Below are 14372 nucleotides of genomic sequence, written 5' to 3'. Positions count from 1 at the left end.
GCCAAGGTCACGCAATTACTCATCCAGACATTAATGCGCCAGATTATGAAATCAAAGGACAAAGTCTACACATGGTGACTAATCAATGCCAATTTAGTGGTGCGCCAAAGGAAGATCCAAATGAACATCTACGTACCTTTAATAGGATCTGCACACTATTTAAAATCCGAGAAGTAGAGGATGAACAGATATATCTCATGTTATTTCCCTGGACTTTAAAGGGATAAGCCAAAGATTGGTTGGAATCGTTACCTGAAGGGGCGATTGATACATGGGACGTATTAGTTGAAAAATTTCTTAAACAATTCTTTCCGGCATCTAAAGCCGTAAGACTTCAAGCAGAAATTGTTACGTTTACACAGAAGCCAAATGAAACTCTATATGAGGCGTGGACAAGATTTGAAAAGTTATTAAGAGGATGTCCGCAACATGGTTTAGACACCTATCAAATAGTACAAATATTCTACCAAGGATGCGACATCACTACAAGGAAAGACATAGATATAGTAGCTGGTGGTTCTATTATGAAGAAAACCGAAACTGATGCTTACAAAATTATTGATAACACTGCTTCCCACTCACATGAGTGGCACCAAGAAAAAGATATCGTTAGATCATCTAAAGCAGCTTGAGCCAATTCTAGCCATGATTTAGATTCCATTTCCGCAAAGATAGATGCTGTTGAGAGACGAATGGAAAAGATGACTAAAGATATTCACTCAATACGAATTAGTTGTGAGCAGTGTGGAGGACCACATTTGACAAAAGATTGTCTCAGTATTGAATTAACAATGGAACAAAGAGAGAATATTTCATACATAAACCAAAGGCCTGGAAATAATTATCCGAATAATTATCAACCGCCAAGACCGATTTACAATCAAAACCAGAATTATAACCGAAATATTCCATACAACAACCAACAAGGTCCTAGCAATCAACAAGTATCTAACAAAAATTACAATCAGCAAAGACCTAATTTTCAAAACAAACCACCACAACAAACCGATGATAAAAAGCCGAATTTAGAAGATATGATGACGAAGCTAGTTGAAACTCAAACGCAGTTTTTCACATCTCAAAAACAAACCAATGAACAAAATGCTCAAGCATTTAGAAATCAACAAGCTTCTATTCAAAATCTGGAACAAGAAGTAAGTAACCTAGCAAGGTTAATAGGTGAAAGAAAACCGGGAAGTCTACCTAGTGATACAAATGCTAACCTCCGGAATGAAACAGCTAAAGCCATTACCACAAGAAGTGGTACAACACTTAAACCACCTGAAATACCTGTAACTTTTGATGAAGCTATTCCTACTCCACAAGAACCACAACCTAATAAAGATAAGGAAAAAGAACCGGTAGTTGAAAAGGTTAATGAAGATAACACAATTAAGGATAAACCTTATGTTAAACCATACCAACCACCACTTCCTTACCCGAGTAAAATGAAGAAAGAGAAACTTGAAGCCGATCAATCCAAATTTTTGGATATGTTTAAACAGATAAATGTAAATCTTCCTTTCATTGATGTGATTTCAGGAATGCCTAGATATGCTAAATTCTTGAAAGATCTAATCTCAAATAAAAAGAAAATGGAAGAACTCTCGGCTGTTACCATGAATGCTAATTGTTCAGCAGTGCTGTTGAATAAGATACCAGAAAAACTATCTGATCCAGGAAGTTTCACAATTCCATGTTTTCTGGGTAGTCTTAGTTCAATAGAAGCATTGGCAGACTTAGGTGCTAGTATAAATCTAATGCCATATTCACTATACGCTAAACTAGACCTTGGAGAATTGAAACCAACCAGAATAAGCATACAACTAGCCGATAGATCAATAAAATATCCTAGAGGAATAATGGAGAACATGCTAGTTAAAGTTGGTACTTTAGTATTTCCAGTAGATTTTGTTGTTCTGGACATGGAAGAAGATTCTCAAGTTCCTCTCATATTAGGAAGACCATTCTTAAACACGGCTAAAGCAATGATAGACGTGTTCGGTAAGAAATTGACCCTAAGTATAGAGGATGAGAGTGTTACCTTTTCAGTTGATAGAGCAATGCAACAACCACAATCTGCAGATGATACATGTTATTATATTCAAACTATAGATGCACATGCAGAATTATTAGAAGAATTTCCAGAATTACAAGGAACAGGAGAATGTTCTTTAGGAGAAGGTAATGAACCAATTGATGAAGCTGAAATGTTAGCTACACTTATAGCTAATGGATATGAACCAACAACAGAAGAAATTCAAATGCTAAAAGAAGAAGACAGATATCGATACAAATCATCGATAGAAGAACCTCCGAAATTAGAGTTAAAGCCACTTCCAAACCATTTGGAATACGCTTATTTACATGGTGAATCTGAATTACCTGTAATAATATCGTCTTCTCTTACTGAAAATAAGAAATCACAACTCATTTCTGTGTTGAAAGCTCATAAACCAGCCATTGCATGGAAGATTCGTGATATTAAAGGAATAAGTCCTTCGTATTGCACACATAAAATCCTTATGGAAGAAGGTCATAAAACGTATGTGCAACGCCAACGAAGACTAAATCCTAATATGCAAGATGTAGTTAAGAAAGAGATTATTAAACTGCTAGATGCAGGTCTAATTTATCCAATCTCTGATAGTCCATGGGTAAGCCCAGTTCAATGTGTGCCTAAGAAGGGAGGCATGACTGTCATTACAAATGAGAAAAATGAGCTTATTCCTACTAGGACTGTAACAGGATGGCGTGTGTGTATTGATTATAGAAAATTAAATGACGCCACCAGAAAAGATCACTTTCCCTTACCTTTCATTGATCAAATGTTAGAAAGATTAGCCGGAAATAGTTACTATTGTTTTCTAGATGGATTTTCAGGATATTTTCAAATTCCAATAGCACCCGAGGACCAAGAGAAAACCACATTCACGTGCCCTTATGGTACTTTTGCTTACAAACACATGCCATTTGGACTTTGCAACGCCCCTGCAAACTTTCAAAGGTGTATGCTGGCAATTTTTCATGACATGATAGAAGAATGCATGGAAGTTTTCATGGATGACTTTTCAGTCTTCGGTGATACATTTGAAACATGTCTAGCTAATCTTGAACGAATGCTTATTAGATGCGAACAATCAAATCTAGTACTTAATTGGGAGAAATGCCATTTCATGGTTAAAGAGGGCATCGTTCTTGGACATAAAATTTCAAAAGAAGGAATTGAAGTGGATAGAGTTAAAGTAGATGTAATTGCTAAACTTCCACATCCCAACAATGTTAGAGGAGTTAGGAGTTTTCTAGGGCATGCCGGTTTTTACCAACGTTTCATAAAAGATTTTTCTAAAATTGCCACTCCTATGAATAAACTCCTAGAAAAGGATGCTCCATTCATCTTTTCAGATGAGTGTATCAAATCTTTTAATATTCTTAAAGAGAAACTCACTAATGCGCAGATCATGATAACACCAAATTGGAATCTACCATTTGAACTAATGTGCGATGCAAGTGATTTTGCAATGGGAGCCGTTTTAGGACAAAGGATTGAAAAACGATTTCAACCTATATATTATGCTAGTAAGACGTTACGAGGAGCACAAACGAACTATACAACTACTGAAAAAGAACTCATTGCTATTGTCTTTGCTTTTGACAAATTTCGATCATATCTCGTTCTAGCAAAAACGGTGGTTTATACCGACCATTCTGCTCTTAGATACCTATTTTCGAAACAAGATGCTAAACCAAGATTAATCCGTTGGATCTTACTCTTACAAGAATTTGATATTGAAATCCGAGATAAAAGAGGAGCAGAAAATCACGCCGCTGATCATCTTTCTCGTCTTGAAAATCCCGAATTAGAAGTTCTAAATGAATCGGCCATACAAGACAACTTTCCTGATGAATATCTATTGAAGATAGATTATAAAGAAATTCCATGGTTTGCAGACTATGCAAACTACTTAGTTTGTGGATTCCTTGAAAAAGGATTATCGTACCAAAAACGAAAGAAATTCTTCAGTGATATAAAACACTATTTTTGGGAAGATCCACATCTATTTAAAAGTTTTCCCGATGGAATAATACGCCGATGTGTATTTGGAGATGAAGCTAGTAAAATTTTAAACCATTGTCACACAGGACCAACAGGAGGGCATTATGGGCCTCAACTAACATCAAGAAAAGTTTATGATGCTGGATTCTATTGGCCTACAATTTACAAAGACGCACACCTTCTTTGCAAATCCTGTGATGCTTGTCAAAGGGCCGAAAAAATAAGTCAACGTTATGAAATGCCACAAAATGTCATCCAAGTATGTGAAGTATTTGACATTTGGGGTATTGACTTTATGGGTCCATTTCCAAAATCTCATAATAATCTATATATACTTGTAGCCATTGATTATGTATCTAAATGGGCGGAAGCACAAGCTCTCCCAACTAACGATGCACGAGTTGTAGTCAACTTTTTAAAACGTCTTTTTGCAAGGTTTGGAACACCGAAAGCTTTAATAAGTGATCGGGGTACTCATTTCTGTAATAATCAACTTGAGAAAGTTCTTAAAAGATATGGAGTAACTCATAAAATCTCCACCTCATATCATCCACAAACAAGTGGACAAGTTGAAAATACCAACCGAGCTTTAAAATGTATTCTAGAGAAAACCGTAGGATCAAATGCGAAGGAATGGTCCATTAAATTGGAGGATGCACTCTGGGCTTTTAGAACAGCCTACAAAACTCCAATTGGAACCACACCTTTTAGACTTGTTTATGGAAAAGCATGTCATCTTCCAGTAGAAATTGAACACAAAGCATTTTGGGCTTTGAAGACATGTAATCTTGATTTACATGAAGCCGGACGTCTACGATTAAGTCAACTAAACGAATTAGAAGAATTAAGACATGAAGCATACGAAAATTCGTTAATCTATAAAGAAAGAACGAAGAAATGGCATGATAAAAGAATCAGAAGTTCAAAAGAATTTAAAGAAGGAGACAGAGTTCTTCTTTTCAATTCACGATTCAAGCTATTTCCTGGAAAATTGAAATCAAGATGGTCTGGACCATTCATAGTCAAAAGAGTTTTCCCATACGGAACGATAGAATTAATAAATTCAAATGGGATTGAATTTAAAGTTAATGGTCACAGAGTTAAACATTACATACATGGTCTGATGGAAGTTGACAATGAAGTTAATCATAATTTCACCACCCAAGAAAACCTTCAAAATGAAAACATAAATATGTTATCAACAACATATGAAAAATCAAAATTGGAATATAGGGAGGATTCAAATTTGAGTGATGAAGAAGAATTCCTATACAAACCTCCCATTCCAAGAAACGAAGAAAAATGTGAACAAGAAATTCAAATAGAAATGAAAGAACCAAGGAAAGAACACCCGAAAAAGGTTTACAAACCAACTCGACTTACTAAAGCAGGAGACCCGGATGAATTTATCATTTCTTGCTTACTTAATGATGGTGCTGTATATAATGGACTCGCAGATTTAGGAGCAAGTTCAAATATTATGCCTCTTTCCTTATACAAAAGATTAGGCATGGGTAAATTAAAACCAACCAAAATAGGTGTTCAATCATTTGACCAAACCATTAAACACCCGGTTGGAATAGCAAATAATTTACTTGTTAACGTGGGAAGTTTGACCTTTGTTGCAAACTTCATAGTGATTAATATGGAGGAAAACCTTGATATTCCTCTAATTCTAGGTCGCCCATTTTTAGCAACCACCGAGGCATTCATTGATGTAAGAGAAGGTAGAATGACACTTAGGGATGGTGATACATCGATCAACTTTGTGAACCGAAAGATTAGATCTCCACAAACCAAAACTGTTAGACCAATAAAAACGCATAAGTGTGGGGAAGATGAAGAAACACTTAATGATGATCCAATCACAAAGAATGCCGTTGATGATACGAAATTAGATGAACCCATTTTTAACAGTTCAACGAAGAAACTTTATAAACGGATTCACGATGCTAAGATTAAAGGAAACTTTAAGTTATATAACCGATTAATATCCAATTTATCGTCAAAAGAAAAGGCAATGTTAGTTGAATTTGTGAAAGTTACGGAGAAAATCAACAAATGGATTGAAGTAAAAGTCAAAGATATACAAGTTGTTGAAGATTCAATTGAAAATAATGTTAATCACAATTTCAACTAAGTATAGGGGGTTTATGTATTTCTGTTAGAGTTAGATTGTCTATTTTCGTGTAGTTCTCGAAAATGGAACCCGAACGGTCTTTTCCTAGCAGACCCTAAAGAACTAGTCTTCTCCCCCCATTCTGAATTTTTATTTTTTTTAGGAAATGAAGACTGCCTGTGAACTAAACCAAGGTCTAATGCTACACGCTTTGATCACTAAACGTAATAATGACACACTTCCGAGTGAAATAGTATCAGTAATCAGAGAAAGATTGGACGGAGTTAGAAAAGAATCCAGATGCGAAGATAATAAGTTACAATTTGGTAAAGGAAAATCAAAATCCGCAGCGAAAAGAAGAGCACGACACCTAGAAAGATGTCACAAATGCGGAAAATGGTCACATGGAGGTAAATGTTCAAATAATCAAACATATTCAAACACCGAATTTGTTACTTTATGCAGAGACGGACCGTTCATATGTTTAGAAGAAAAGACACTGAATGCTCGAGGTTACGCCTATGTAGCCATGGAAAACCAATTAAACCGACTATCTTATGAATGGGATAGATCATATAACTAAGAATACTATCTCACAGGTAAGTCTGTATAGTTTTTATTTTTTTTATTTTTTATTTTTTATTTTTATTTTTAACCTTTTGATAATAAACGCTAATTTGTTCGCTATAAAGTATTAAATTGGTATTGAATAAAATTAGGTTTGGCGACCGAAATTATTGATATCATTCAAAAATTTATTACATCACTGCGAAATTTAACGTTTATTCTTAAGGTATAAATATCTTTAATCAATCAACCCAAAATATTTCAAAAATTCGTCATGAGTTAAATTAGGTCTTGGAACCGAAATTACTTTACCGAAAAGAGGGGCTCATATTTTTGATAATATTTGATTGATTAAAGTGGAATAAAAAGCCAAAAAGATTTTTAATTTTATTTTTACCATGTTTTTAAAATTAATATATAAATCTTAAATTAATATTGTAAACTTTGTAAAAACAATATATTTAAAATTGTAAATATTTGAAAAATTAATATAAGTTTGGTGTGAATTTATAATATGAATTTTTAAATTAAGTTTGGTGTGAATTTTTAATTTTTAAAATATGAATTTTATTTTTATGCATTTTAAATTGTAAGTTTGGTGTGAATTTTTAATATTAATTTTGAATTTTATATTTAAATTGTGTGAATTTAAAAACAAAAAATTACTTTATCTCATTAAGTTAAAAATATGATTTTTAATTTTCGTCGTAAGTTGAAGACTAGGTCGTTGAACCGAAATTGCTTTACCCGAGGGAGGGACGAGAACTTTTATTATCATTATTTTTAATCTTATTGAATTAAAGTATGCCAAAAACATTAAAAAACTAAAAAAAAATCTAAGCTTTTAAAACAATCGCTTGAAAAAGACAAATTTTAAAATTTTGTCGAAGGACGGACTAGGACATCGATCCGAAACGACCTCGTCCTAAAACAAAGGAAAACAAAATTTTAAATTTATTTTATATTTGTTTTACAAGTTAAGGTTTGTGTAAAAAAAAAAAAAAAACAAAACAAACTCCGCGACTCGCGGAGTTTGAAAGGGAAAAACACCGCGACTCGCGGAGTTCCAAAAATACCGAAAAAAAATAAAAGGGGCAGAACTGATCAGTCCCCAACCCACACCACACATACAGCGAAAATAAACCCGAAAAAACCCAAGAAAACACCCCCAAATTCACAATTTTTGACCGTTAATCATCAAATCTTTTACTAAAATCATGTTAAGAAGGATGCTATCAAGGAATTACTCAAGAAAAACGGTAAATTTCTACACCTAAACACCATTTAATCTGAAAATTAGTGTTCTTGAGCAATTTTATACCCAATTCGATTTTGATGCTTTTTAGTGTAATTATGCTTCAATTGTTTATGTATTATGCTTGTATAACCTAGATTGATGCTATTTAACATGATTAGAAGCCTTAAACTTCAAATTTTGAGTAATCTAGGGTTTGTGTTCTTGAGCAAATTTGGGGCTTTTTGATATAAACAGGTTATGGCCGATTTTTGTCATGAATTGTTGCTAAATTAAGTAGTGTAACATGTTTAGGTAGTTAAATGATCCAAACTTTGAGCCTAAACATGATTTTGAGAATTAAAGTGGACTTTTTCAAGTCTAAAAATTCATGAACTTGATTTTTGAGAGATAATGCCATTTGAAACTTGTTTAATTGCTAGTAATGATTATTTTGACATGTTATTTGAGTTAAATGCTTATGAACTTGGCGAACATTTTCGTATATGCTTATTTGAAAAAGTGTAGATTTGATAAAAATATGAAAATGAGCTTAAGTTTGATATAAATTGATCATGTCATTGTAATAATTTTGATTGATGATTTTGCTGACACTAATGCATATTTGGATGCACAAAAATTGTGTTTGATGTGTTTTGCAGACTGAAAGGGGTGAATCTTCATCCCAAGCTCGCAATGCTCCTGCTGAGAATGCGGAACAACAGGAGGTGGATAACTACTATAAACAAGATATACCTCATCCAGTCATGACATTTTCTGATATGCACTTGGAAGATTTGCACCCGAACCTGAGATTTGACAGACTTTGGATAGATTATCCAAAATACCAAAGGGGTTTGCATACTCTTCATTCTAAAGTTGTTGAGGTACCTAGGGTCATAGAATGGGGACCATTAGAAGTTGTAGAATTGGCCGGGCCAATTAGGGAATTACTTGCACAGAGGTATGGTAATTCTACTTTTAACGACTGGGTACGTTTATTCACCATGCGTAGACCTGTATATAAAGTATGGTGTGAAGAATTGTTGTGTAGTATAGAATTAAATGATCGGGTAGCTAGTTTAACCGATTGATCTTTTATTAGATTTTTGTTAGGAGGTTCGATGCGCCACATGTCTTTACTAGACATGGCTCAGGCTTTACGTATATATACGCCTGAGGAGTTAGCATCTGCCGATTGTAGAGGGTTGATATTGAACGGTAGGAAGATAGACGAAAATTTTGATACGCATGGTGTATGGAGTCAAATGACTAGCCATCACCGATTCAAAGGAGGAAATTACTCTTATTTGGATATAGATAGAGCTGAATTAAGAGTAATTCATAGGTTTTTAGCTAATTCGATTACACAAAGAGGTAAGAACAAGGAAAAGGTAAATGAACAGGATTTGTTTTACCATATGTGTATTCGAGACCCACAAAGTGCTGTAAGTATACCTTATTGTGTGGGTTATTATTTATCAGCTATCGTTAGGGGGATGAGACCGCATAGCATAACAGGAGGTGGTATATTTATTACTTTGATTGCTGAATATCTCGGTGTGGATATAAGTCGGGGGGGATTATTAGTCGAAGAACCAGAACCCCGCGATACAATAGGTTTAAATGTATACCATGGTGCGAAAGTTTTGAAGAGGCGAAATAACGCCGCAGTACAATACCATGGTAGACATCCACAGGTTGAGAGAAACCAACAGCAAGGTAATGTAGGAGGGGGAAATAAAATGCAAGAAATGCAAAGGTTTATAGCTTCACAGGAGTACGAAAATGCTAGACAAAGAGCATTTGAAGATTGGCAAGTTCATCAAAACCAAATCATAGCTTATTGCCAACATATAGGTAGAAACTATATTCCTACTCCAAAGCCCATATTCCCTCCCTGGTCTATAGAGATTCAACCACCGTATCCTATGTATAACCCAGCCGAAGCATTTTATAGCACCTATGGTTATGCATGGAACCCCTACTGGTATCAGTATCATCCCTAGTCTACTTAGTTTTTTTTTTATTTTATTATTTGTAATGTTGATACGTTTAATACTTATTTAATATTGTAATAGTTTTTATAATTTTCTAACTTTTATTCTTAGATTTTAATAATTTTTGAATGTGGGGTAATATACCAAACTTCAAAAATATGTATATATGTATGCAGTTTATCTTATGTACACAACAAGGTAAAACAACGCATTTTCAAAGACTGGTATTAAGTTCAGCAAAAGCAACTAATTTTGACGACAAGATACAAAATATATGTGAAATAACAACATGACGGAATGAACAAATGATATGCACCATTTATCATTCAGCAAGCAAACACAAATATGTTTGGAAACTTTGGTAAAATTTAATCATTTTCACACAGATCACCCTCAATAATTTAAATTGTTACTGATTTCTTGCAAATGAGAGCATTGCAAGATCTTAAGTGTGGGAAGGGGTTAAATTCTTTCGAATTTTAAAATTTTTTTCTTAAACACTGGGTTACCATTAAAAATACTAGTAAAGCAGTAGTTGTATTAGAATCTAGTGCTTTCTGATAATAAAGAACAGCCCTAGTCTTATATACTGACTACCCAATTCTAGTAAAAATTTTCAAAATTTTCAATTAAATGAACTCAAAATCATGTTTATACATATTTATGAACGATTAAACTAGGTTTTAACACCGAAATTATTGTTACCTCGGAAAGGACATAAATTGATAAACAAACAAAAATGTTAAAATTCATTTAAAATGGAATAGAGGACAATAAAAAGGAAAATAAAAGCCAAGTGTGGGAAAATTCTCCAAGTTATTCAAAACATATGTCACATATTTTTGTACAAATAACTGAAAATACTTTTGCTTTGGACTAAACTAAAATTTTTTTTTACCTGATTTACTGTAAGAAAGATGGATCTACACGATGAATCAATTCCATCATTAAAAGGAAGTAAAGTCTTCCGAAAAAGAAACGCGCTTCTTGATTTAGGTCAGGAAGTTGTCGTCCAGACTAGCTGTAGGTTGACGAAAAATCTAGAAAAGTTATCTCTAAAATCAGCAGGAAATCCACGAACCTCAGCATTAAACAGGGTCGCCAAGTGGTTAGACTTATCCTAACCATGAGAGGATCTGTCTTGTAAAATGGGGAGGGCACCGTGCAAATTAGCTGGATAAGACTAATGAATCAGATCCCCAGAAAGGATAATCTCTTTAAAGATTAAAAATCAGCTTTTAAGCCTGATATTACTCAATCCTTGAGATTGACCTTAAAGATTGAGAATTACAAACTCATGGAATTCAATGATATCTAAACTCGAGCCTGAATGAGAAAATATTTTGATCAAAATTACAAACCGATTTGTTTTCTAAAAACCCATTTTCAATGCGTTCATTACCATTGAACGTAAAATCCTAGGAATTCACCTGGAATTCATTAGGTCACCTGAACCAAATCGGGTGTCAACCGTAAGAACGGTGGTTGCATAGTGGTCAAAGACAGGACCTTGTGCCAAACCTACAAATTATAAGGGTGAGCTTTACTATTGCTCCTACCAAGGATAGTAATTGCGTCTGACACGTTATAGACCATAATTAAAAGCATGTCAGGGGACATTGCCTTAACAGTTGCTTGTTCAATGCTTTCCTTTACAATCGGACGATAGTTTACCGAAAGGTAATATACGGGACAAGTAAACTGGACGTGTTGCTTTCCAAATACAAGGTTAGCAAGTGGGTGACACAAAACCATAAGTTTTAAGCTAAAATTTTCAAATCTGAAACCCACCAAACCCACAAAAATATTTTGCAAACACCGGTGAAGGGTTATTCCCGAAAACTTATCTAGGGTAAAAACTAGATTTAATTTTCAAAAGATTAAATGTTTTCATAAAGATTCAATTTCCTTAATGGATCTAAATTTTTATAGTCATGTGGGACTGTAAACCATATCGTTACTACCATTGTTTATACCACCGTATAGAAATCACTGATGTACAAAGTGTGAAGAATAAAGAAGTGATTCTAGTATTTCAAGACGATATTGCTTGAGGACAAGAAACGCTCAAGTGTGGGAATATTTGATAATGCTAAAAACGAACATATATTTCATAGCATTATTCCTCAAGAAAGACAAGCTTTTAGTTGCAATTGTTGTATTTACAAGTGATATTCGTTTAAATAATAAAAGGTGAAGACAAAAGACAGATTCGACGAATTGAAGACGCAAATGACCAAAAAGCTCAAAAGTACAAAAGACAATCAAAGAGGTTCCAATTATTGATAAGAAACGTCTCGAAATTACAAGAGTACAAAATTCAAAACGCAAAGTACAAGATATTAAATTGTACGCAAGGACGTTCGAAAATCCAGAACCGGGACCAGAGTCAACTCTCAACGCTCGACGCAACGGACTAAAAATTACAAGTCAAATATGCACATGAATATAATATAATATATAAATAATTCTTAAAAATTATATATATATTATATTAATATTTAAAATCGTCGGCAAGAAAGAAGCCAAAGGAGGGTGAGCTGTATTTTCAAACTCCGCGAGTCGCGGAGTTTGAAGGCAAAAATTGCCGCAAGTCGCGGAGCCCCAAAAACTGAAACTCCCTATAAAAGCAAGCGAATTCTGATCGCAAAAATCATCCAATATATATCCATCCATCTATCTAAACGTAATATTTATATTTATAATTTATATTTTAATTTTAATTTTAATCCTAATAATAAGGGTATGTTAGCGAATGTTGTAAGGGTGTAAGTCGAAATTCTGTCCGTGTAACGCTACGCTATTTTTAATCATTGTAAGTTATGTTCAACCTTTTTAATTTAATGTCTCGTAGCTAAGTTATTATTATGCTTATTTAATCCGAAGTAATCATGATGTTGGGCTAATTACTAAAATTGGGTAATTGGGCTTTGTACCATAATTGGGGTTTGGACAAAAGAACGACACTTGTGGAAATTAGACTATGGACTATTAATGGGCTTTATATTTGTTTAACTAAATGATAGTTTGTTAATGTTAATATAAAGATTTACAATTGGGTGTCCCTATAAATTACCATATACACTCGATCGGACACGATGGGCGGGGTATTTATATGTACGAATAATCGTTCATTTTACCGGACACGGGAATGGATTAATAGCCACTAGAATAATTAAAACAGGGGTGAAATTATGTACAAAGACACTTGGTATAATTGATAACAAAATATTAAAACCTTGGGTTACACTCAGTCGACATCCTGGTGTAATTATTAAACAAAGTATTAAAATCTTGTTACAGTTTAAGTCCCCAATTAGTTGGAATATTTAACTTCAGGTATAAGGATAATTTGACGAGGACACTAGCACTTTATATTTATGACTGATGGACTGTTATGGATAAAAACCAGACGGACATATTAAATAATCCATGACAAAGGACAATTAACCCATGGGCATAAAACTAAAATCAACACGTCAAACATCATGATTACGGAAGTTTAAATAAGCATAATTCTTTTATTTCATATTTAATTTCCTTTATTTTATATTTAATTGCACTTCTAATTATCGCATTTTTATTGTTATTGTATTTAATTGCACTTTTAATTATCGTACTTTTTAATTATCGCAAGTTTATTTTATCGCACTTTTATTATTTGCAATTTCATTATCATTATTTACTTTGCGTTTTAAATTAAGTCTTGTATTTATTTATTATTTTACATTTGGTTTTAACTGCGACTAAAGTTTTAAAATCGACAAACCGGTCATTAAACGGTAAAAACCCCCCTTTATAATAATAATATTACTTATATATATATTTGTATTTTTATAAAAGTAAACTAATATAGCGTTAAGCTTTGTTTAAAGATTTTCCCTGTGGAACGAACCGGACTTACTAAAAACTACACTACTGTATGATTAGGTACACTGCCTATAAGTGTTGTAGCAAGGTTTAAGTATATCCATTCTATAAATAAATAAATATCTTGTATAAAATTGTATCGTATTTAATAGTATTTCCTTGTAAAATTTAATAGTATTTTATACCCCTTAGCTTTAACTATCATTCATCTTCGGTAGATGACTCGTCTATTGAGAATATTGGGTTGGAAGGTTGTGGCTGGATCGAAGCAAATTCTTCTTCATTAACGGTCCTTATCGGTTCCACTACTTTGGTCTCGGGGGTAAAATTTTCAACGTTATCGTTTTCCCAAGAGTACCAATTTGTCACCCTTACTTCTTCTTCATCCATTGATGGATCGATGATTTTGTCGGTAGAGGCTAATGTGTCGATATGTTGTGAAATTGGTAAAACTGAATAAAAAGTATCATCGGGATAATTGGTGATTTCGGAGCTCTCGAATTCAACAAAATTCGATGATATGAG

The 14372-nt window shown here is 33.6% G+C and overlaps 1 non-coding gene across 1 annotated transcript; it reads right to left on the bottom strand.

Annotated features, from left to right (window-relative positions):
* Window positions 1-329: 329 nt before the first annotated feature.
* Window positions 330-436, bottom strand: LOC139895201 (small nucleolar RNA R71). Its single transcript, XR_011775663.1, has one exon. It is a non-coding gene; the product is annotated as a small nucleolar RNA R71 (small nucleolar RNA).
* Window positions 437-14372: the final 13936 nt, after the last annotated feature.

The sequence above is a fragment of the Rutidosis leptorrhynchoides genome, chromosome 2, assembly GCF_046630445.1.
Source record: "Rutidosis leptorrhynchoides isolate AG116_Rl617_1_P2 chromosome 2, CSIRO_AGI_Rlap_v1, whole genome shotgun sequence".
In the NCBI taxonomy this organism is placed as follows: Eukaryota; Viridiplantae; Streptophyta; class Magnoliopsida; order Asterales; family Asteraceae; genus Rutidosis; species Rutidosis leptorrhynchoides.
This window is presented reverse-complemented; position numbering and strand designations above follow the sequence as displayed.